Source organism: Phymastichus coffea, unplaced genomic scaffold (assembly GCF_024137745.1).
Source record: "Phymastichus coffea isolate CEN01 unplaced genomic scaffold, Cenicafe_Pcof_1.1 PCOF00033, whole genome shotgun sequence".
Taxonomy (NCBI): Eukaryota; Metazoa; Arthropoda; class Insecta; order Hymenoptera; family Eulophidae; genus Phymastichus; species Phymastichus coffea.
Window position 1 is genome coordinate 1,516,662 of NW_026706844.1, and position 26,114 is coordinate 1,542,775.

A 26,114-nucleotide genomic window follows, 5' to 3' on the forward strand; every position below is an offset into this window, starting at 1 on the left:
AAGAGAAACGCCACTTCTTCGAACCGGCCCGGCACCTCCCTTAATAGGCAACCCACTGCGAGAAACCGCTCGCGGGCACTGCCTCACACGGGTGTAGCCTATGGCTCTCCGAACCATCTCATGCGTTTTCTGAGCTCACACCCTTAGGTCGAGCTCGTCGTGCCCGAACCCTGCAGCCCGCTGCGAGCTATCGTTGAGAGCGTTGGACTTCCACTCCCTGTGGACCGGTTTTTAGCCAACCTACGAATCGGCACGCAGTTCGCACAGGTGCGGAACGTACAGTTCGGCGCCTGGCAGTTCTGGAATGACTCTCTCGACCGACCCAGAGGACAACCCGGAGCATAATGTCCCGGTTGACGACACCGGAAACAAATTGGGTTCCCCTGCGTCTGGTCAGTTTGTCCTCGGTCAGAACTAGAGCACTCCGAGATTCTATGGCCCTCTCCCTTGCAGTCATAGCATTGACCCTGAAAAACAGCTCTATCTCATCCGTTCCTTGGGCTATTCTGACGTTGAGTGACCTGCATATTCCCGCCAGATCTTCCCTGGTCTCTGTCGGTCCTAGGGCCGGGTAATTGTACTGGTACGGGCTGCATAAAACTGCTCGCCGCGCACTGATACACTCCCAAGTCGCTACCCGACGAACGTCCTATGATTTACTAAAGTTTAGGTTGAAATTTCACCAGTAACCCGCTAGCTAAAATCACACGTGATTGTTTATACCAAGATATAAAATATAGAATACGTATTATGAATTCATCAAAATAAATAATTACAAGGACTACTATAATTATGATAACTTAAATAAAGCTGATAGCGTTGTGCTATTTGTTAATGATATATTGGATTATAATGTTATCTATAAGCTGAGTGATTTGTTGAACGCACTAAGTTATGAAATCTTTCTTGAAGATAATGATAGATTCAAGATGACCGATATTTATAGTTACAATTATGATAAAAAAATCTTCATAAACAACTTCATTAAATACCTCGTTTTGAATGAAAGCATTATAAATCATTTTATTGTAGATGATTTCAACATAGATTTGTTAAAATAGAACCATGATACGATGAACTTATCATTTGATACCTTACAGCATAAATATATTTCCTTATATAATAAGGTTACCAAGACACTTTTCTAGAAATATTGACTAGAATATTATTGCGATGGAGAACGATGCTGATACAGCCTGTAATCTTGTCATTAGTATAATAAAAAAATATTGTTGCTCTTGCAACACCTAGTATTACTCAAGATGCAAAAAAGATAGGACAATATAAATCCTGGATCATTAAATGTATAATTATTTCGTGTAAAAATAAAGAATTTTTACATGTAACATGGAGAAGAGCACGACACAATTTAACTTTTGAACTAAAGTATAAAAAATATGAGAAAATATTACATAAGATAATTTAGAACAAATCAAAGATGAAATAAAACAATTCAATAGCACTAGAGAAAATAGTAAAAGCATTTTAAAGTATACCAACGATAAAATAAATAGAAATTAAAATAAACGTGATTTGTACTCATCAATTGAAAATAGTGCCAAGATGTTCACCGACGCTGTGATAGTTGCTCGAATTTTTAATAATTTTTTCATTGAAATGGGATTAAAATTGGTAGAAAAAGTCAAAGTAAGCAAGACTCATTCCAGATAGAATAAATGATGATTTTTATATTTAGTATACTGACACCAACGAGATATTAAAAATTAATTATTCAAACCCTCAAAATCAAAGCTGATGGAATCCATGGAATAAGCACAAGAATTTCAGAAACACTGGATCCTTACATTATCTTTCCATTGAAATGCCTTTTTTAAGGACGTTCTCTGGGAAAATCATTTTGTTAGAAATTTCCTTGAAATTTCTGGATATGTTCAATTAAACGTGTTTTATATATATATACGAGTATATATATATATATATATATATCCGGGCAGCACTTGCCGGGAGACGAAAAATGTAACGACGGAATTCGGCACACGAGCAGACGGAACGCGCGCGATTGAAAATGAACCAGTGAGGGACTAACCATCATCACGTTCGCCCGTGATTCGACGCCAGCTACCGATACGCGAGCCGCCAAGACCGAAATCTACAATAAAAGTATCCGAACCAGAGCCGAATACCAGTGACCGCTGTTACCGAGTTGTCCGGAGTGCTGACCTGAGCCAGTAGAAGCGGTGCCATTGCCTGTGAAGCCGAACGTCGGCGTGCGAGGTGTTTCGCCATCGAAGGCGAAACCACGCGTGTGCGCGTTCGCTACCCGCGAGTAACGAAAAACAGACTTTTCCCGCAGTAAGCGTGCGAATCATACTTCTCGCCACCGTACGTCTGCTAAATAAAGGTAAGCTGGCCAGCTTAATCTCGCGGTCGCGATTCAATTGTTACTCAACTAATCACTCGAAGCAAAACGTGCATGTGATAGCTCTACGGACAAAGAGCAGCGAGCGTCCCGACACTGCATGTTGTTGTCGAGCGAGCGCCGATGTAAACATAAACACGCGGGCCGATTCTAATGTAGCATTTGAAAGATAATAAAAGTTTTCGTACATGATATTTACAGTAATTTCGGAGCGTTCTTTTCGTATTTGTAGTTAGTTGGTTGACTGACACCTGTTCCCCTTGCTCTCCGACTCACGTATTAAACATAGATAATTACGAGCACTCTTCAATACGATTGCGCGAATAGAAAATAATTAAACGGTGACTACCCCGTTACAATATATATATATGGGTAAAATTAAAAAAATTGCTAAAATGACATTTTTTAAAAATGAAAAAAAATTTTTTTTAATTTTACATCTTTTTATATGTTTATACAGGGTGTTCCAGACCACCCGTACACCCCCTCTAGAATCCAAAATAATAGATTAATCAAAAACTGCTTCAGGCAAAAGTTGCTGGGCTTCGAGGGGGACATATCCGTACGACCTTGGCTTTGACCTTGGAGGTCATGTTCAAGGTCATTTCAAGGTCAACTTTGTTTTTTAAATAGGAACCCCCATTTTTGACCCCGGATTCGGAAAGAGCGGGAAATTTTACGTCCAAAACGGTATTTTTAAATTTTTTTTCATGGCCTTGAGAAGGTCGATTTAAGGTCAAATGCTTGAAAAACTGCCTAAAAGCGTTTTTTTAATTTTTAAGATATCGAAAAATGACCTCTACAAAATTTGTTCAGAACAGAGTGGGCCACCCAATGCACCAAAAACCTTTGACCTTTAACCTCATTTTGAAGGTCATTTCAAGGTCGAAGTGTTTTTTGTAATGGAAATCCCTCTTTTTAACCCCGGATACGCACATAGCGCGAAATCCGACGTTTGGATAAGGTATTGTGTTGAGTTTCGCGCTAAGTGCGAATCCGGGGTCAAAAAGAGGGGTTTCCATTACAAAAAACACTTCGACCTTGAAATGACCTTCAAAATGAGGTTAAAGGTCAAAGGTTTTTGGTGCATTGGGTGGCCCACTCTATTCTGAACAAATTTTGTAGAGGTCATTTTTTGATATCTTAAAAATTAAAAAAACGCTTTTAGGCAGTTTTTCAAGCATTTGACCTTAAATCGACCTTCTCAAGACCATGAAAAAAAATTTAAAAATACCGGTTTGGACGTAAAATTTCCCGCTCTTTCCGAATCCGGGGTCAAAAATGGGGGTTCCTATTTAAAGAAACAAAGTTGACCTTGAAATGACCTTGAACATGACCTCCAAGGTCGTACGGATATGTCCCCCTCGAAGCCCAGCAACTTTTATCTGAAGCAGTTTTTGATTAATCCATTATTTTGGATTCTAGAGGGGGTGTACGGGTGGTCTGAAACACCCTGTATATATCATAAATAAAAAGAAAACAAGAATGGGCGAGCTATTTTTGAAGTTTTTTAAAAACGGCGGCGTAAAAAAGTTTTTTAATTTCTTTTTTTTTAGAGTTTCAAGTTTAAACTTAAATGTCTCAGGAACGACTTGATGAATTTAAAGAAATCCAACGGCATTCGAAAGGTACGGGTAAATACTATTATTTTCTGCATTTCAAAATATTTTTAATACTTTTTACTTTATTTTTTTGCAGTTACAATTTTTTACTTAGAAATTTTTACCATAAATAAATAAAGTTAAAAAATTATAAAACATACTATGTAATATTGAAATACATAAAATTGCAGTATTTGCTGTCGCCTTTAAAATGCCGTTCAATTATTTCAAATTCATCAAACAGTTCTTGAAATACTAAACTTTAAAAGCGTGACACGAGGACATTTATATTTCTTTTTTTTTATTCAATGCTGTTACTTTGTAATCGATGCATATAATAATAATACTTTATAGTCATTTTCAAGCTCTTGGCGTGTACTTTCTTTTCCCCGCTACTCGATCGCGATAATATTTTTTTTTGTAAAAAAAGTAAGCGTGATACGAGGACATGAGAAAAGGTACGTTTTTTTACGATCTTATTTAAGTGTATTTTTTCACCTAACATACAACTTATCATACCAATAACCCCTTCAATTGATAGAAAATAAACAAATGTTAATATTTGAAATCATTTAGCATTGAATTTTTGACTTCTTAAATATTTATACCATAAGATGTCGAAAGCGTGACACGAGGACGAAAAAAAAACATAACTTTAAGCTTAATTTTGAACACTATTTATTAAGTTATTGCATTTCTGCACCCCACCATTCGATTCCTTGTTGTAAGACCTTCAAAAATCATTGTAGTAGATTTTTAATAAATATTTATTTGAATACATTTTTCTTTGAAAAACAAATACTTCTGCGCCCACAACGCGTGACACGAGGACATTTTTGCTTGTTTTTCGGTCATGCAGACCAAAATTAGTGTTTTAAATAATGTTTTAGTATCTGAACAAGTTGTTTAGGGTTGTTGTTAACGAACTATATCAAGTAGACATGTGGATATAGTTTCCATAAAAAACTTAGGGCCCAAAAACTTGTATTTACAATTTTTTGAATTTCACCCATATATATATATATATATATATATATATGGGAAATTTGTAATATCCTTTGCGCTAACCAAATTTGAGATATTAAGCTTCAAAATTTCGACTTTTAACATGGGATACCTATACTGAGCCTTGTTGACGTAGACATTTAAATGAATAATGAATATTGTTTTGTTCGAATTTTTTTGAAAAACTAGTATAAGATTTCGCATATTATTAGTAACGTGTTGCAACAAAGTTTGATATAGGTGCCACTTATTTTCGTAAAATACGTACTTGTTTGATGCAAGTGACCAGCGAGGGCGCTTTTCTCGAGAAGGAAAAGGGACGAGAAAAGGGGGGGGGGGGGTTGGACCTCGAAAACCCGCTACGCCGCGCCTGCCGCCTTTTGGCCGGGTCTGTTTTTTTTTCAATTCAATTGTTTTTTGTGCCTCTTTCTGAGCGCTTGAAAATTGTCGGTCAGGAGCAAGTTGTAACCTCCCTGTAAAAGTTTTGTCCAAGAAGGAAAAATAAAGTGCCATTGCGATCAACCCGTCTTCTTGTTTTCACTACTAGCAAAGAATACTAGTGACTGACTTAGCCTACTATCCTAAAAGAGAAAGCTGTCTGGCAAGGGATTGCCTTGACGGTACTCTACCTTAACAAATTTATGACGCCGACCGTAATTAAGGTAGGTAACAAGGCGCGCACGCGATTACTCAATTACTCTTACAATTACTCGCTTTGCCATACCGTTGAAGAGAGAAAGAAAGAGAGAGAGAGAGAGAGAGAGAGAGAGAGAGAGAGAGAGAGAGAGAGAGAGAGAGAGATGAGATCCTATTTATTTTGTAAACAAAAACAATATATACATACAAATGGTTAACATAATATCACAGAACAAATAACTTTTATCGTGCTTTACACGAATGTCTTAGTACAAGAATAATACTAGATTATAATATACATTTTGGCTAGGACCTGCGTATTTAAACTACCATACATAATAGTACAAGAATTTTCTCTATAAATCAGTTTCAAAGGTACTTCGTTTCAATTATCACAGTAGTAGCCTAAGGGCTTTGTCAATCACAACATAACATAACATAACATAACATATTTACAATTACTGGCTTCACAGCCTAGTCTAAGGTAGAACATACAGCTCCGGCATGACAGGCCAGAAAATTGTCTAGGCATCCCGGTCGTGGAGATGTTTACGCACCGCGCGCTTGAATATATCTAGAGATGGTGACTCTCGCAGGTCAAGGGGCAACGAGTTCCAGAAACGAGCACCCTGGATTTGGAATGCTTTCTTAGCAGCCTCAGTCCTCACCCATGGAACCGTCAGATCCGGTTGAAATCCCCTAGCACAAGGCCTGGGCTTATGCTTCGTAAAGAGTTCAGATAAATACTCGGGTTCATGCCACTTGATAATTTTGTATAATAAAATGGCTTCAAAGTAAAGCCGGCGTGAATCCGTGCGGAGCCAGCCCAGACGCTCACGGTAAGAAGAAATGTGCTGGTCACGCCAGACCCCACAGATGTAGCGTATACAGGCGTTGCTCGAACTTTACAAGCGTGTGCGGAGCTCATTGATGGCGTCGAGGTACACCACAGCACAGTAGTCTAAATACGATTGGACAAGCGCCTTAACCAGCCTTTTTCGGAGAGCCTCGGTGGTGCAGTCCCTGTAGAACCGCAAGCTATACAAGGCTTTGTTTACTTTCTTCGTGACGGAATCAATCTGCGGTTTCCACGTGAGTCTGCTTTCTAAAATAACACCGAGACTTTCAACCGAGTCACTGAAGGGAACCATCACTCCACCCTGCATCTCAACACCTGGCAAGTTCCACGAGTCGATCTTGTTGACTATATTCAAAGAACCAAAGTAAATAGCTTTGGTTTTGCCTGGGTTAAGACGCAGGCCAGAGCGAATCACCCAGTCAGAGATCAGTCTAGCCACTTCAGCTAGTCGAGACACGCCATCCAAAATAGATGCCTTGTCTTTGTCTGTATCAAGATAAATTTGCAGATCGTCAGCAAAAAACAAATGTTTAGTCGTGTCACCGTCGAGTAGTGTGTACAGGTCATTGACATAAAGGCTAAACAGCAGCGGTCCCAGGACAGACCCCTGTGGAACACCCAGATTGGTTTCCAACCAACCAGAATTTTCACTATTGCTGAAAATTACCATCTGAGTCCGGCCCTGTAGATAAGATTTTATCCGCAGAAAAGTCATCCCAAAGAAACCTAGCTGCCGCAGCTTAGACAACAATTTAGATGGAGAAATTGTGTCAAATACTTTGCTGAAATCAAACAGCAAGAGTGTGACTTTTTTCTTGTCAATGGCCATACGTACATCGTCCGTGAGCTTAATAAGAGCAGTTTGCGTGCTGTGGTGTTTACGGAAACCAGCCTGGAGGAGGTCCAATAATTTATTTGAATTTACGTACTCCATAATTTGAGTATGTGCTATCTTTTCGAGCACCTTAGAGAGGAAACAAAGTAGTGCAATCAGACGGAAATCCGTCACATTAGACAGGGCACTCTTCTTCTTTAACGCAATAATTTGAGCTTGCTTCCAGGCATCTGGAAAAATGCCCAGCGCAAAGGAGGAATTGAAGATGTTGACCAAGTATTCGCCTATAATTGGAAGAGCCTTTACAATCATACCTTTAGGGACTCTATCCGCTCTCCTTGCCTGTGAGGAGAAATGTGAAATGGCATGGACGACCTCGTTCAATGTAACAGGTTTGAAGGCAAACCCCTCCTCATTTGCGGATGAAGTGACGTCCATTACGTCGTCTAAATTTTCAAGGGGAGAAACAGATACCCTCGCGAAGTGACTGTTCAGCTTATCCGGCGAGAAACCATGGAGTTCCTCAACTTTACGCCTAGGCAGAAGGCTGAGATTGCGCAGCTCCCTCCAGATGTTTTTCTTATCGTCCATTGCATCTGATAGATGCTTATGGAGGAAAGAACCGCGCTCCTGATCTAAACGTTCATCGACCTCCTTGCTCAACCTAAAAAAAACTCATCAAACAGCTCCGCACGACCAGTACGTTAATAGCGCCGATGCGTAGCGTCGCGCTTGTCGATGAGTAATCTAAGCTGTGGACCAATCCAGGGAGGATATTTTTTTTAGGAATAACCCTCTTTACGGGTGCAAGTTTATCAATAGCTGAGTTTATATTTTTATTTAAGCCATTAATCGCCCCCTCCAAGTCGGCTTCAATGGTTTCCATGACCGACCAGTAGCAGCAAGACAGCATCTCAGCTAGTGAGGCCGAGTCTAAACCTTTAAAATCGCGATACTCAAATGAATCAACGATACTAGCCGGAGAGTGGATGCTGATGGAAACATCAATAATGCTGTGCCTACCGAAACTGGGCAGCCACTGGTTGGCGTAGTCAGTCACTGTATCGTTTTCGTCAACCAGGATAACGTCGAGCCACGTAAGCGACGTTGCTGTGCGGTGCGTGGGGCCGTGGTTGACAAGACTCAAGGATAGATCAGATGCAAGACGCTTGATGGTGAGAGCATCACTGATATCTTTGGTCAAGTCTGCGTTCAAGTCGCCCATGATGATTTTATGGCTGTAACCCTCACTAACATTTCGCAGGACGTCAAATAGGTCGGTGTCTTTCAAAAGGGCAATTTTTGGAGGTCTGTAAATGACACTGACTAACACCGGGGGAGAGCTACCCTGTTGTACGCTACAAAAAAGATACTCAGGTAGTTCAGGCTTGCCTGAACGCTGAGTATTCGAAGCCTGTAGTCGCTTTATTTTAAATACGTTGCGCACATACAGGGCCACCCCACCTCCGTTCAGGTTACGGTCCTGTTGAATCAGTGAGTAGCCTCCCACTTGAACAAGACTATCATCCACGACCGGTCCCAGCCATGTTTCAGCAACTCCAAAGATGTCATAGGGGTCGTCCGCCAGGAAAAGCCGAAGCCTCTCAATGTGTGCTCGAAGAGAGTTGACATTGAGAAACCCCGCCTTGAATGTACCACCAGGCTCAGCAACGCCGCGCGGCACTTCTAGTCAACACGTCTGTCTGTCATTAGTGTCTGGGTTTTGTACCGCAACGCCATCGTTATCCGAGGCCACACCACGAGATTCCGGTGCGACATCAGTACCATCTCTCGTCCCACTTTCAGAGTGGCCAGGAGCCACAGGCTGCCTCTTCCTCGGCGAGCAGCAAGCAGCCTTGATCGCCATCAAGTCTGCCTGCGAAGAGAAAACGTGCGCCCTTTCACCACCCCGACGCCTGACCAAAAACCTACCGCCCGCATGCCAGACGTACCTGAAACCTAGCCCCTTTGCAGTGGATTTCAAGCTATTGAATTCTATAAATTTGGCGTGGGGCAACACCTCGTTGATGTAAATTTTACGTCCTGGCATACAGGCAGAGGCCGATGGCCCAAGTAAGTCGGGCTTGATGTCATTTGTGGTAAGGTAATTATTTGCAAGCGTACGCTTCGCTCGCATGATGTTTTTAATCACGAACAGGGAGGATAATTTCGCAATACAAGAAGACGGAGCCGCGGGTTTGGCACTCCTCGTCTCGTCAACCCCTCCCTCTTCCCTCCGCCCGCGGGACGGGAGCAAACGAGCACCCAATACGTCGGCCCTATTAAGGGACGGGAGCATGGTGCTGAGGACAGCGAAGGTAACTTCTTTTAAAGTCTCTTCAGAGACAACTTGATCACTTTTAATAAAACCATGCAAGAGTAATTCGCAGCCCTCTGATACCACTTCAAGGGCACAAGTAGGCCCCAACCCCGCGGGCGAAGCGGCGAGGGAATCGCGCGGAGGATCCTCAACGCGGCGACGAGTAAGGCTAGGTGTTGACGTAGCCTCATTAGTACTCAGACCATTCCGCAGAGCACCTCCAGATTCCAAACGCTCAAACTACAGAGCGAGCTTCTTATTCTCATCAAGAAGCAGACGACTACTCAAGCGTAGTTCCTCTAGCTCGGAATTCTGCTGGCTTACAAGATCCTGCATACTCGAGACTTGCGACACCAACCTATCAACCGATTCACTTAGAGCTGATGAGTTAGCGGAAGAATTGTCAGTACGGGCACAGTCACAACCCAGGCAGGACCTGATTTCATCGTACTGCCTCTCAATCATATCGAATCTTGTAAAAAATAAATCAAGCGTGCTCCGCGGAACCATCATAAGCTCATTTCGATCGCAGGAAGATATTGTAGATGGCGGCGTTGAGTCACTCTTACTGGTTTCGAAGAGCGCCGAAAATATTCGCTCGTTGCTGCTGGCATCCGACGTCTTGTTGTTGTTGTGCGCTTCGGTGTTGTTGACCGGAGATGAGGCTGTGGGCACGTGGAGGGAAAAAGACTCCTCGTCGATGTTTGAATTTGACGCCGCGGCAGACCTGCTTACATTGCCGCGCGCGCCTGCCTGCACAGCTGACTCCGACAAGCTCAAGTGAGGCGTCACCCCACTCTGCGTCTCCCTCGCCGCCTGTGCGTTTGCCGCCGGTGTCTTGCGGCCGCTTGTGCTTTTCCATGTGGAAGGGGGCAGCGTCTTGGTGGTAGATGCCGCAGCACTCGCACGCTTCATTGATGTGTGTGTTGGTGATGTTAGGCTCTGGCGTGTGTGTGTGCGGCTTGTGTCAGTGCTGTCAAATACGCGCTTAGCGCCGCCGCTGGCCTTCGCAGCCTTAACTTTAGCCTCCTTGCAAAGGTTGCAGGGTGCTCCTCTGCGACCATCCTCAGCACATTTTATGTGGCACTGACGATGGCACAGCGTGCACAAGCTCGGGAACGGTGTGGAATATGACTTTCCACACACTATGCATGTCGAACTCATGTTCGACTAGACGATTAGATAACGCCTTAGCGTTCAAAGGCTGTCACCTACCTCTGCCGATGAAGTAGACTCCCACTTTACTGCTTCGCCCGTGCTGATGGTGTGGATCGCGCTCTGTTTTGCAGCTGCTGCTTTCCTAACCTCCTTCACAAGCCAGATGTTGTCGGTGAAGAGAGGACGATTGCAAGCCGTAACTCGCAGCGAGGATTTTGTTCGCTGCGACGACTTGTATGTACAGCATACAAGCGTGTATGTACGGAGAGAGAGAGAGAGACAGAGAGAGAGAGGGAGAGAGAGAGAGAGGAGAGAGAGAGAGAGAGAGGGAGAGAGAGAGAGGGAGAGAGAGAGAGAGAGGGAGAGAGAGAGAGGGAGAGAGAGAGAAATTAGATTACGAGCCTTGACCTTATCAATGTAGGAACGAGAGGCCTGGCTGCGTCCAAAGTGGATAGCGTTGCTGGCCGTCGCTGAGCAACTCTTGCCGGCTCCTCCGGGTAGCGTCCCAAGCAGATGCTGGAAAAGGCACTTGTTCTCTTTTCTTCTCGGCTTCTTCTCAGCTTCTTGGCGGCGTGTGCGTTCGGCTGACCTTATGCGCTCTCAACTGCACTATGTCCGACTAACTACCGTCTTGATCGGTAATCGACTGAAAACCTTCTGCCTCCTTGATCGACTCACTACCGTCTGTGCCGCTCGTTCGCTTCCGCGATGGACGGCTTCTTAGCTCGCTCTTTCTCTCCCCACTTGACCTACGTATTAGGCGGCGCGTGACCAATGCGCTAATTGGTTCGCGACGCGCGCCTGCCTAATCCTGCGTGGAACACGCACGCCCCTAACTCTTTCTCTCTCTCTCTTTTTCTAACACCTATACTTTGTCGTCAACTTAATGGCTTCGGGCCGGCTCGGCCTCGCTCGGCAATCTCCGTCGGCTGAAACAAACACCATGCATTAGGCGCATTCTTAAATGCGCCCAACGCTGGTCACCGTGCGCCGCCGAGAGAAAGGGAATAGGGGAAAAATACCGACAAGAACAAGCGCAACGCTTGCTCTCGTCACAAATTTGTTGGGCGCCAGCTACCATCCTCGCGTCAGGAGGAGGGATAGCACTGCAAGTCGGTTTGCTGATCGTTTCTCTTTGCACTGGTCTCGTCAGCCACCTATAGATATTTATAAAAGGGAGTACGAAGGCCTATTTAGCGTGCGAATGGAAATGCGGGCGGCGGCTAGTCGAATGTCGGTAGGGAGCTCTCCTCAGCAGTAGGTCTTCGGAGCGGCGTCTTACATCGCCTCGTCAGCAATCTAGGATAGTAATGGATAGTGGGTAATTGTCGCGTACACAAAATGGCGTCGAAGCGTCGGTGCACGCTAGCAGGTTTCATGTAGCTCGATCGCGTTAACTACAGGGGATGCGGAATATTATCAATAGGGTCGAGTAAAAGAACGGAAACGATCATATTATGTCATAAAGTGGCTATTTATTTATAAAATCAGAATCTTTATTTTACTTGTCAGTCAAGGTCAAGCTATTGTTCTCGTCTAACTATCGCCATGCTTTTCTATTATTTATCGGCCCAAGGTCAAGCTACTTTGATTTTCCTATTATCTCGATGCCTAATCTATTAGTCTACCCAATGCCATTTTATTCTATTCTATTTTTAGATGACGCAGGTTAACTTAAGTATCCACGCCGACGCTATCCTCATTTGCAGCACACGAGTCGTTCCTTGTTAACCGCACCGCAACGCGATCGCAGCCCGCACTTGCGATAGACACAGGTTAGGTCAGTTGGTCGATCAGAAAACACTGGGAAACAAAGGCGACCGTATTCATGCATCGTAGGTCAGCCATGAGTCAATCGAAACGAGTCGCGGGTCCGCGAGGCCTAAGCTATTTCGCGCACTTCCGCTCACAATTCAATTATAAGATGTACTTACAGGTGTCGTGAAGGTCAGGTCCGCAGAGCTAACGTCCTTTGTCTCTCTCTCGCGTTCTCACTTGGCACTCGAATAAGACACTTGGCTCACTTTTAATTGCGTCCGTCCTCGGCTACGACTTCCAGGGGAATAGGTCGCGGCTAGTGCGGCGTCGTTTCGCGTCTCCTCCATTACCTCTCCTCTTTTTTGTACAAATTTTTATCTTATTGGTAGCGAGTGCCGTTAACCCGATCATCAGCGCCGTCTATTTTATTATTTTACCACGTGTAATTTTATTACTGGTCGGTTTTTGCCGTCTAATTTTCCTATTTGTCGATCTACCTCTATCTCGTCCTATGATGAGCTGGTCAAGTAGCGCGTGTTGGTCAGTGTCGCGTCGTTATTACTTATCCTTTACGCGCACATGTTCGTTAGCTCTACCGGTCGCCCTTACGAGAGTATCGGTATCGTCTATCTCGCTCACACGCATGCTCTTCTCTATTCCCCGTTCGTGCCCAATCACTCTTCTAACGGTCGTCTCACTCGCACTCACGCGCTGACTCTCTCTCCCCTCTCCAATCTCGCTCTAGCTCAAGCTTGCTACCGAGCGTGTCGCAACATGGTCGCCGCTCAGTTCACGCGTTAGCGACGCGTCCCGTTGCCGTTCTTCGTAACGACTTCCCGGTGCTCGGAAGATCGGTTAGTGTGTTCGCATACGTATGCTTCAGACTGTCCTTCGGGTGTGCTGATTGGGTGACAAGCGGTGTTAGTGTGTGTGCCGTGCTTTCCTTGCGACGTTAGCCAGCAGGATCAGCTGATCTCGGCTCTGAACTTCCTCGTCGCCTGGCTTCCTGGGGGAGCGTCGGTTCAGGTTCCTTTGCATGAAAGTGTATATGCGGGGGTGTGAGGGTGGTGCGCATGAATCGGGCGGATCCTGAGATGTCGTGATGCGCGAGGTCTCAAGGTGCTAAAAAAACGCGTATGTGAACTAAGCGGCATCAGCTGATCATCCGTCCGCGTCCTCTTGTCGGGAGAGGATTTCGCGCGTGCCCTGTAGGTCGGGCTTTTCGCGTGATGACGCATCATCACATCATAATAGTTTATAACAATCATGTAATCAAATTTATGTCACAATTTTATTAGACGATTGTGTACTGCTTTTAGAAAAAGCTATAACGTTGTTTATAATCTTTATATCTTTAGTAATTCTAAATTTTTCTGTTTCCGTAGCTTTCGTAAATAATTGCTTGATACCTTTTTCCCCTTAATTCTTATAAAGCCCTCATAAAGCATCACATGAAATACTATTAATGGCTAATCTTTTTAAAATCAATACCAAAACAACATTCTGCAATTCACATAAGAATTGTAGATTATACTTCATTTTGGCATTATTGGCTAATTGTAAGTTGCATCGATACAGCGTTCTACTAGATTTGCACAAATTATCTTCTGCTTTTAGCGTTAAGGATAATTTTTGTAGTATAACGACGTCATAAAAAGCATCATGAAAACTTCCAGAATCGTCTAGCTCTAGAAAATTTTTAGGAAGCGATGATAAAATGAAACTATCTTTTCTATGATAAGGAAGAAGTTTCTTAAAAATAGGATATGTATCCGAAAATCCAGCTACAATAGTACATTTGTTCAGCATGTTATTATTCACAATAGTTTCTAATTAGCAAGGCATATCAAACGTAAATGCATTGTGTATTACCAATAAACAAGTCTTATTTTTTTCGAAGGATCCATAGAACACTTTGAACAATTTGAGAGCCTCCGTTACTTCAAGTTTCCAAAATTTGATTTCGCAAATATAAATCTCGATTTATCTTGTAAAGGCCAGTCTTTTTAGTGGCTTTAGCATATATTTCTTTAGAAGATTTTATATAAACATTAAACTTTTCTTCATCTTTCTACGCAGTAATTTGTAAAATGCCGGATTTGAGTCGAAACCAGTTGTTTCGAAATCGAAATACACAATATTTGTAGAGGCGTTACATATCTTTTCTGGATTTTTATTAATAAGATTCATAACTTCATTAAAAGCGCAATTTGATTCATACTGAATACCTTTTTCTTTTTCTGCCTTTTTATTGGTTTTCTTTATTAGTAGTTCTCTTGCAAATTTCCATTCTACTTTGCGTAATTTACTTGAGTTTGAAGTATATTTTTCTGCTCTATTTTATCGCTTGCGATTAGCTCTTTTGGTAAATACAGTACTGTATTTTTCACAATCTAAGGTCAAATTTCCTCGATAGTTCAAAATGCATCTCTCATCGTTGTTTTTCACGCAAAAATCATCTCCAACTCTCACGTCGCTTACAAAACTCAAACTAAGACATACATTTTTATGATTCTTATGAGCTGCTATATTATTCCAACTCTTATTAGCTTGACTAGAATCAGAAATAGAAAATTTTTGAGAATTAAGAGCATACTTTAAAAAAAGGCCACTAATGCTTCATATAAAGCTGGATCTGTCAAATTTACGTTGTGCTTCTTTTTTAGCTTGTACCACATACCGCAGTTTTCATGGTGATTATATACGAGGTGTGTTCAAAAAGTAACGAGAATTTTTAAATTTCGCGGATTTGGAGAGTCCGCTTGTATAAAATTTTTTTTTATTATGTTGGTACACATGCCCCTGAAGTACGATAAAATTTTCAGCAATATTCATTGCTTACTTTTTAAGTGGCAGCCGCTAACGTTAGACGTGTTTTTCGAGCTCGGCGATTTTCGTTTGTGAAAAAAAATGGATCAAAGAATTTGTATTAAATTTTGCGTAAAAAATGAAATAATGTGTAGTAAAGTTTGTCAAATGTTAACAAAGGCATATAGTGAGTCTGCTATGAGTAAAGCAAGGATTTATGAGTGGTATAAGCGTTTCCAAGATGGCCACGAAAACGTTGAAGATGACGAACGACCCAGACGCCCAAGCACATCAACAACCGATGAAAACGTGAAAAAAGTGAAAGAAATGGTTATGAACGATCGCCGAATCACAATCAGAGAAGTCGCTGATGATGTTGGAATATCAGTTGGCTCATGCCATCAAATTTTTTCGAATGTTTTGGGTATGAAACGTGTGGCAGCAAAATTCGTTCCAAAATTGTTGAATTTCGAACAAAAATAGCGGCGAATGGAAGTTGCTCAGGAGTCGCTAAATGAAGTCAATAACGATGCAGAACTACTAAAACGTGTTATAACAGGTGACGAAACATGGGTTTACGGATATGATGTCGAAACTAAGGCTCAATCGTCCCAGTGGAGGCATTCTGGATCGCCAAGACCGAAAAAGGCTCGACAAGTGCGGTCGAATGTGAAGGTTATGCTCACTGTGTTCTTCAATTTTAATGGCATAGTGCATTATGAATTCTTGCCACAAGATCAAACAATCAATAAGCAGTACTACCTACAAGTTCAACGTCGTTTGCGTGAAGCAATCCGAAAAAAACGCCCGGATTTGTGGCAAAACAATTCATGGCTTTTGCACCACGATAATGCGCCTGCTCACACTTCATTGCTTGTTCGTAAATTTTTGGCCAAAAACGAAACTGTAACGATGCCTCAGCCTCCATATTCGCCAGATATGGCTCCATGTGACTTTTTTCTATTTCCAAAAATAAAGAGAACATTAAAAGGCCGTCGTTTTACAAGCATAGATGACATTAAAAGCGAATTGCTGAAAGAGCTAAAAGCTATTACAAAGATCGAGTTTCAAAAGTGTTTCGAGGATTGGAAAAAGCGTTGGCATAAGTGTATTGTATCCGAAGGGGACTACTTTGAAGGCGACAACATTAATGTAGATGAATAAATAAATATTTTTTTCATAAAACGAAAATTCTCGTTATTTTTTGAACACACCTCGTAAAAGATCTGGTATCTATTTCAAATTTTAAGCCAGTTTTTTACTTTCGCCTTTATATTATGAAGTTGCGTAGCTAAGACATTTTTTTATGTGGCCTATGACACCTTTCCTATTCGACTGTTTGTGAATCTTAGACATAAAATATAGTTCTTTTCCAGATTTAGATGTCAGATGGTTGTTATCAACTATTTTATGATAGGTCATGTATGGTTTGTCTTTTCGAATAACTGCCATCATGGAACTGTCTTCGTCGCCAATAATAACACATGGTTGTAAATAAACTTCTTTCAAGATGTTGCTATGATTTACTAGCTGGACTCCACCTCTCGGTTCCATTGCTTTTGCTGATCCGACGAAATTTTTGCGACAATCATATCATCAGGGCTATGTCTTAAATCATAAAATCTATATTAACAATTTCTCGTCGCATAGTCAAGAATTTTTCCTGATAAAAATCCAATAATACCACTGTAGCCATTTAAACTATCGTAGCTGCGCCCAGTGCCGCTTTTTGTCCATCCTGTGTCGAAGTCAACAATTATATTAATAATTTCACCTAAACCTTCGTCAAAACCGTCTTTTACTCCAGATTATTCTGGATTTTCTGAAAAGCATGAATTGGAATTTTTGATACTGAGGTAATATTTATATACATATATCTTCTACAATTTCTTTTGGTCTGAAAAAAATATGTATGAACAACCAAATTAGACGAAATTAAAAAAAAAAGACTTGAATTAGAATTATTAAATAAAAGATAAATAAAACGAATATTTATTTGAATAGCTGCCTTAAAGGATTATGAAAATAAAATAATTATTTTAACATTCACTGTTATACAATTGAATTTGAAATTTTTATCAATATTTTTATTGAGAAAAAATATTTGTAATACACGGTTTACTTGTGGTAAATTGATCTTTAATTATATATAAAATTATAAATACTATAATTATACTATTAAAAGATAGTTAGAACTTAAAAGTAAGCAAACTTGTTGGTTTAACAATCATTCGTTGTATAAAAGATCTAATCTTCCATTATCAATTACATTGTAATGGATGTTTAAATAGTATAATTGCAAATACTTAGAAATAAACAGTATAAGTCGATGATTTCACAATGATTTGTACTCGTAGTAAAAAAATCTATTTTTTCATGATTCAACACTTTATACTGTATATAAAACCGTAACACTTGATGATTGAGCACGTACGAAGCACTTAACTCATGCAATATGCAATGATACGTATTTACTCTTATACAACTTACAATTCCTTGCAAGGAACATTGAGAAACTGTGCACAGTTTCTCAATGCTCTTGATAACTAACTCTCTCTTTTAGAGTGCTGCACGCTTACAACTAGTTTTGGCTTCTTTTTCAATCGCTTCTTCAACGAATTTCTCATGACGTTTGTATGAATCATTAGAAATGCCAGGGATGTTGGCGCAGGCTAGAATCTTGTTGAGAGCTGTGTTACTGGTACTAAAATGGATAGCTTGGTAGATGGATAGCTTCTGAAACAAATGTAGAATGAGTAATGTTTGCGCTCTTACAATTATTCACTATCACAACATTCATATGTATATACACTGTGATTTGATTCATTTTTATCTAGTATACTGAGGAACAGTGCAGTACATATTATGTCAATATTAGAATAAATTTTCATATACTACAGTAGTTCAAACTATTTTCAGCAATATACGCTGATTCCACTTTCAACATTACATATATTGAACACTATGGTACTGCAATAAAGCTGTAAAAATACATATATAACAGGCATATAAAAAGTATCAAGTATAACTGACGTGTTTATATACGAGGGGGGTCAAAAAGTCTACAAAATCCAAGAGATGGCGCTCGTCACGCTTAACTTATAATATTTTTGGCAAGCAATATTACTAACTAGATATCGTACAAAGTTAATTCTTCTAATTCTACGGTTAGATCATGTAATATGTATGGGGTCCCAGGGCCCCCCCAATTGCTCTCAAAACATTATTTCCAGGTCAATGTTGTTTTTCAATGTAAACCCCTATTTTTTATCACGGATTTGAGTTCCTCGTCAAAATCTACGTTCAAATAAAGCTACGTGAATGGACTACGGATGATCTCCCCAATACCCCCCTACCCTTCCAGATCATTTCAAGGTCAATGTTGCGTTTTCAATTGGAACCCGTATTTTTGACTGAAGATTCAAATTCTGCATAAAATTCTACGTTCAGATTCGTAAATGAATGATGAATCTCTGGTACCTTTATTTTTACACTTTCTAGCATATTTTAGGCTGTTTCTTGGTTGGCACTGATTTAAGCATCTACAGGGCTCGATGACGTGTGAACTCACATAGTTAAAATTGACCCTCAGCTACTTAAATTCAATGCTTAAGCCTTCCCACCATATGCAAGGACTTACAACCCCTAGGGAAGGGTTTATATGTTTCAAGACCTAGCTTGAGTTGAGGTAGGGTTGTGTAAGGATCCAACCAGTTATAGCAAGATCGTGTAGGGATCTAGCCAGTTAATGCAAGATCGTGTAGGGATCCAACCAGTTGAGGTAAGATCGTGTAGAGTTTCAGAAAGTTAACTCAATTTTTTCTTGTAGAAATTGATTTAATTGTGAATCAGATGTTCAAAGTGTCCACCACTATTTCCTAAACAGAATTTCAATCGGCGGCGAAAATTATTCTACACGTTCCTAAGTATTTGAAGAGTTATTGCTTGGCACGCTGTTATAATTCTACCTCTCATGCTCTCTGGTATTGTTGAAGGTTATCTAAAAACGGCATCTTTTACGTATCCCCACAAAAAGAAATCAAGTAGGCTCAAATCTGGCGATCTACAATACGAGCATAGTGAGCAGCAGCGCCAACTTGTTGAATCCATAAATTCTGTCTAACTACAAGCGGGAGGTCTTCTACGAGTAGGTATTCCGGCAAATTGTTCTGAAGAAATTCTATATACATTGCACCATTAATAGTCCGTTCAAAGAAATATGGCCCAATCGCTTGACCATTACATATGCCAACCCATACATGTAAAGCCTAACGATGTTGATTGAGCACCTGGCGATATCAATGTGGATTTTCTGTTGACCAATAACGACTATTATGTCTATTTAAGCTTCCTATACTGCTAAACGTAGCCTCATAGCAGAAACAAACATTCCAAAAAAAAATCGGGAATTTCATTCAATATGTCAAGAGTCCATCTATAAAAATTGAATTCTAAGTATATAATCTTCTGGACTTAATTCCTGTACCAGAGTAATCTGATAAGTATGGTATCTTACAGATCGTAATAATCTTTGAGCTGTAGCTCGCGGAATTACAGTTTTTCGTTTAATTTGACGCAAACTAACGTGAGGGTTTCAGTGAACAAAAGTCAAAATTGTAAGTAATCTAAGATCCATATTATTTTGGAGTCTATTCCTTTGTCTTTGGCGATGCAGTGAATTAATTTTGGATCTTCTCTCAATGTTTAATACTTGTCAGGAACTAGGGTGGCGGTGGTTGTAATATCTCTTGGCGTAAGTACGAGCAATAAGTCTATAATTCCGATTACACTTACCTAACATTATCAGGATATTCACTACTTCATTGGAGGTGTAGTTAGCTATTCTGCATATATAGAAGTATTTTTTAAAGTTAATCAACTGTCAAAAATTTCGTATACACGGTGAGTTTACGCAACCTTGTCAAGTGAAAATTGATTGGGGAATTCTGTATAACATTCTAGGATACAAGCATGAAGGTTTTCTCTAATATCTTATATAATGCTATTTATTCCTGACGTATACATTTATTCCCAATAATAATGCTCATACAAGAATATTTTTTCAAGTAAAGCTACCAATAAAGCGTCATTGAATAATAATTTATGTGACCGTAAATGTCTTATTAGCGCTAACGGCCCAACCATGCGGCTGCCTGCGAGGGCAGCACCTACTGGTTGGGGAAAATGTGTGACGAGGGAATTCGGCACGCGACGGAACGGAACGCGCGCGTATGAAAATGAACCAGTGGAAAATTAGGACCCGCGTACTCAGCTGCTGTTACGAAGAACCAGAGTTTTTCCCGAGTTTTTCCGGAGTGCAGAGACAAAAAGATTAGGAGCTGTGCCTGACCCAGACCAGAACGAGTGCGTGCTAGTGTGCGTGAGTGAACAGTTTCGCTATCGAGGGTGAAACTGAAAACGTGAGATACTTCGCAGCAAAGACTGACTTTTCCGCAACTAGGGTGCGAGCGTTTTTTACTTTCGTGCTACCGTACAACTGCTAACAAGGTAAGCTGGCCAGCTTAATTTCGCGATCGCTACGTAATTGACGATAACTAATCTCTCGTACATCATAATAAGCATGCATGTAATAACTCGGCGAATAAAGAGCGGCGAACGATCCGACACTGCATGTTGTTGTCGCGCGCGCGTCTTGTAAACATAAACACGCGGGCCGAACACAGTGTAGAATTTAGAGGAAATAAACAATCCCGTATGTGATATTAACCGTATTTTCGACGCATTTATTTCACGTTAGTAGATAGTTGGTTGATTGACACCCGTTCCCTCCTGCTCTCCGGTCTTCGTGTTTGAACATTCAGGTAATCACGCGCCCTTTTCTATGCGATCGCGCGCTTAAAATATAAAGACGGTATGAACCCCGTTACATTTAATAAAAAATATTTTTATAAATATTTACAAAATAACAATTACTTATTACTAATAGTTTAATTTTCTTAATTACGATCAAATTTTTTCAACGAAATTGATTTTGACTAAATGGCTGATGAAATGCAGTACACCAAAAGATGCTGTGAAAAAATTTCCAGTTCCTATTGCAAAATTTAGCATGAATAATTTTCATGAAAACGTTACACAATATTCTTTCTTCACGTAACATTTCACGGAATGAAGAAAAGTCTTGAAATTGCTTAGAATTTTGATTTTCTTCTCGAACGTATAGTGGTTTCTTTTCATAACATTAGAATTAATGAAATAATTAAAAAATATTCAAAATTTCCATGTAGAAAAAGGTAACACTAATTATTGAATGCAAAATTTTTATATTGAAAATATAAATTAATTTACACCGACTACTGCAATTGACTAATTTATGAATAACAATAACAGATAGAAAGATAATTACCATAAGTACATTCCCCATTTTTAAATTCGTTTTTGAGTGCATCGACGAAGAAGAAGCTATCTATCGTATCAGCGCAGCTACTCATCGCCTCCTCTTTCTTCGTAACTAGGGACCGTACAGTACCTGGGACAGTGGCCACGCTTGTGCGCACGTGCTGGCATCAGTACATAACGAGGGTCTTTTTTTTGTGTAACGCACAGGTGAGGGCTAGGAAGCTACGGCCGGCAACTGTAAGTACTTGCGATCTCTCTCTTTCTCTTCCGGCTTGCTGGTTTCTCATTCTCTCACACACTGCAACGTTTGTTTGCGTTTCTACGAAGCGCCGTTCTACTTTTACTATAAGCGCTTGTATGCTATTGTAAATTAACCATTTCTTACATTATTCATTTTAACGCAAGACTTGAACGGCGAGCGCACAAGATTACGACGTGACCAGTTATGCGTTACGCTTCTGCAATCGAACGTATTACCGGCGGACATACTTAACGATGTTCTCACAGCGTTTGATTCACAGTCGATAATCGAAGAAGAAAACATGAGGCAACCTTTTCGATGAGCTCCTCAGATCACGCACAAGCAATGGTAAATTCGCAGCGAAGATTTTGTAATAGCGTTGGCCGTCCGTGGCTGGCAATTCCTTCCCGCTATCACCTAATTGTTTAAGGAGGAGGTAAACGAGGCGGTATATCGCTCCCGGCAAAGCAGAAGAGGAAAGGTGATTACAATGACTACTCTCCTTGTCACTAACGAATTCAAATTTATTACAAATCGCTCCTCGAGCGGTGACGGTCAAAACATTTTATCATATACCTTAACCTATTATACACTAAATCCTTATTAACTAAATAAGATAGGCGACACGTGAGCGCCTTGCCATCTAATTACTGACTCAAAATACAATGAACAGAAAGAAAATATAACCACTAACGTAGCTGTGTCGGCCCGCGAGAGCCTGGCACAGCGCACAAGTCGCGAGTAGCCGTAAAGGTAGAACTGATTAAGAGAGAGAGAGAGAGAGGAGAGAGAGAGACAAGAGGAGAGTGGATGATCTGATAGATGGGCGAAGTCCGCTGGGCTGGCACGTGGATCTTTTCTTTTTGCCGGCTGGTGACTCCGTGGGTTATAGGGCGGCCGGTGGACAAAGGCTGCCTCGAAATAATGTCCCGCTGCGCTGGACTGCTGTACTGTCGCTGGCGAGGTCACTCTCTTAATGCTCGCGAGAGACGACTAACTAGTGCGTGGGAGACTACTTCTCACGCCTCCCTCACCACTCACTTACCTAATCAGCGGCACGCGGCACCGCCAAGCGTGGTCAGTGCCGCGCGCCTAGCCGCACCATAGCTGCATTCTTTCTCTCGCTTTCTCTCTCTCTCTCTCAATGACTGACGGGAGCGCATGTTGTTGTGCGCTCCTGCTCACTGGTACTGCTGCTTCTCTCTTTCTTACTTGTGAAAGCGAGACCGATACTGAAACAAAAGCTGGCATCAGGCACGGAAATACACGTGCGAGAGAGAAGGGACTCACGGTGTAAGCCATGACCAGCCTACACCGTTACAATTTTCGAATACGTGCGCACAGTCAGAAACGCTCGACATGCGAAGCTTTGCCGATTATAACCCGTCCTTCACTACACTAGGCGTCTCAAAATCAAGCGTAGTTACATCTACGAACACATTGTCACAACCAACAATCACATCCGCGCAGGCGAGATCATCAATCGTGGAAACCACGGATAAAATAGTACGTTGCTTTCTGCCGGACGGTACCGTTCAATATATGCCAGAATTGATAGCGGTTGAACTTAGAAAAGCAGTGCATTCCGAGAAAAAATTGATACAAGCCAACGCAAATTTCAAAGAAGCATTAGCTAATATCTTGCACGAAAACGAACGCTTATCGCGAGAAAACGCAAATCTCAGCCATGTCGTAAACGACCTACGTAAACAAATACAAAGAGTCGTATTAAGCGCTCAAACCGAAATCGCAGAATCACAACAAAAGCTAAACGCAAATCAAGCATATAAGGCGGTACAATTTCAGAGTACATACGACCTGATATACGACGCAGATAACGAATTCGACTTATCGCGTGACAATCAGTGCCACCCTAGAAACAATATTTTTTTCTACTCGACGGCACGGCCTCTACCGATACCTAAGACACAGTCCACAACCACGGCATATCCGTCACAACCTCCACCTGAAAGCTCGGGCTGGAGGAGGGCGATAGCTACGATAACGTCGCATGATGCACTTGCCACAGCCATAGGGCCCTCGACCTCTCGTCTCACAGATAGTCCCTACCCCAGGACAGCCATTTCAGCAAACACATGGCACACTTTGCCCTTAGAAGTTGCATAACGAGAGGTAGGACCAAGCATGCCTGCTCTATACTATGGTTGGTGGAACTCGCAAACAAATCAGGAAAATTCTGATGAATCGCGCAATAGCTATGCTACTAAGCATTTAGACAAGAGTATGAGAGAGTGAAACATCCAGTTTTCGGTCGATTCCAGCACTAGCATAGAAGAGTTCTTAGAGCGGGTCGAAGAACACAGCCACTTAGACTGCGTCAGCGAAGAAGAACTTCTAGATTCTCTATGCTCATTGTTTAAAGGGCCAGCGCTTTTATGGTACCGCATGGCAGACTCCACGTGGAGAACGTACGTGGAGTTTAAAGAGGCCGCGCTAGAAGTGTATAGCAAATCGCGTAAGTTCAAACATAATCTCTCCGTAGAGACACTCCTTCGCACCCAAGGCCTAGACGAGTCCGTCAAGGATTACTTATCAGCTCTTCACACTATTTTCAGCCGATTCGAAACTCCGTAATCCTCTCGTGAACAGACTGCATTAGCAATAGATAACATAGTCCCAAGGCTAAGGAAGAAGCTGAAGAAGGACCAACTGACGTTCACTGGCTTACCCCAGTTGTTAAAGAGGGCTCAAAAAGTGGAGGCATTCGAGTCGGACGAAACCTGGAAGTCGCCACCGCCGCTCGAACAGAGTATGTACCCCGAAGCAGCGTATAAGCTGAAGGTTAAGCCAATCAAGGCAAAGGCGGCGATCGCGTCAGTGACAGAAACAGTCGACTCCTTGTCGGAAGCTGATCTAGAGAAAGCTATTCAAGGTCTCTTAGACAAAAAATTCAAGGACTTAGAAGCCTTTAAAACCCGTGGCTTACTTCCGGTCGTAGGAGACGCTAAAGACGAGGGTGAAGTCGCAAGAGGCCAACGCAGCGTCGACGACGACTCCTCGAGGGTACTCATGTTTCAGCCCACGGGGTAACAATCGAGGACGCAAAGGTGGCGCTCGCGTCATCACACCAAAGAGTGACAAAAACCAGGATCGAGAGCCCGAACCTGATGCAGCCAAGGTTATGTGTTGGGTCTGCAGCTGGCCTGGCTATACTCGGCTAACTTGCCCCGAATGCTCGTTGACCCAAGTAGGAAACGAGAAAGGCAGCTTGTAGACGAGGTCCTTGCCGCTTTGTCCCAGGATACAGAAACCAGCGTAGTGGGAGTGACATATGAGGCGAAGTATGTTACGACTGCTCCAATACTAGTCACGGACAGTTCAGATATCGCGCCTAAGCATGACGATGAAGGTACCGCTAGTAGCGCTTTAGCTGAGAAGTACCCTCGGTGGTGGTTCAACGTGGGTATAGATCTATTCGCGTTTAGGGCCTTGTACGATACAGTATGCAGATACCGACTGTACTCTCGGCGGAGATTTTATCTGAACGTTCTCGACCAACTTGGACATGAAAGCTAATACGCTCAAGGTCGGGGATAGTGAGGAGGTTATTCCTACGATACTGTTCTCTGTGCAGACCGACGAGTTGATGGCTTTTACATTGCTCGGCATAGAGGAAGCTACCCAGAAAGAGCGCCAGCTGATCAAACAGCTGATGCGCGATCTCTTGCCCAATAACGATAAGCTAGGATGTACTCGTTGGATCGAACACGATATCGACGTCGGAAGCACACGTCCCATAAAACAAAAGTATTATCCTCTGTCACACAAAGTGGAGCAGGAAATGCATGAGCAAATTCACAAAATGCTCCATATAGGTGTTATTCGCAGGTCCACAAGCGAGTGGTCCAGTCCGGTCGTGATGATATGTAAATCGGACGGGACGTATCACTTTTGCGTGAATTTCAGGAAAATAAACGCATTGACGCGCACGTGCGCCTATCCACTGCCGTACATGGACGTGACTCTGCGAAAGATACAGCATGCGCGGTATATTAGCGCGCTTGATATGTCCGGTGCTTTTTGGTAAGTCCCATTGACGAAATAAGCGGTTCCAATTATAGCCTTTACAACGTCAAGTCTGAGATTATTCGAATTCACTCTTATGCCATTTGGCCTGGCCGGTGCGCCTGCT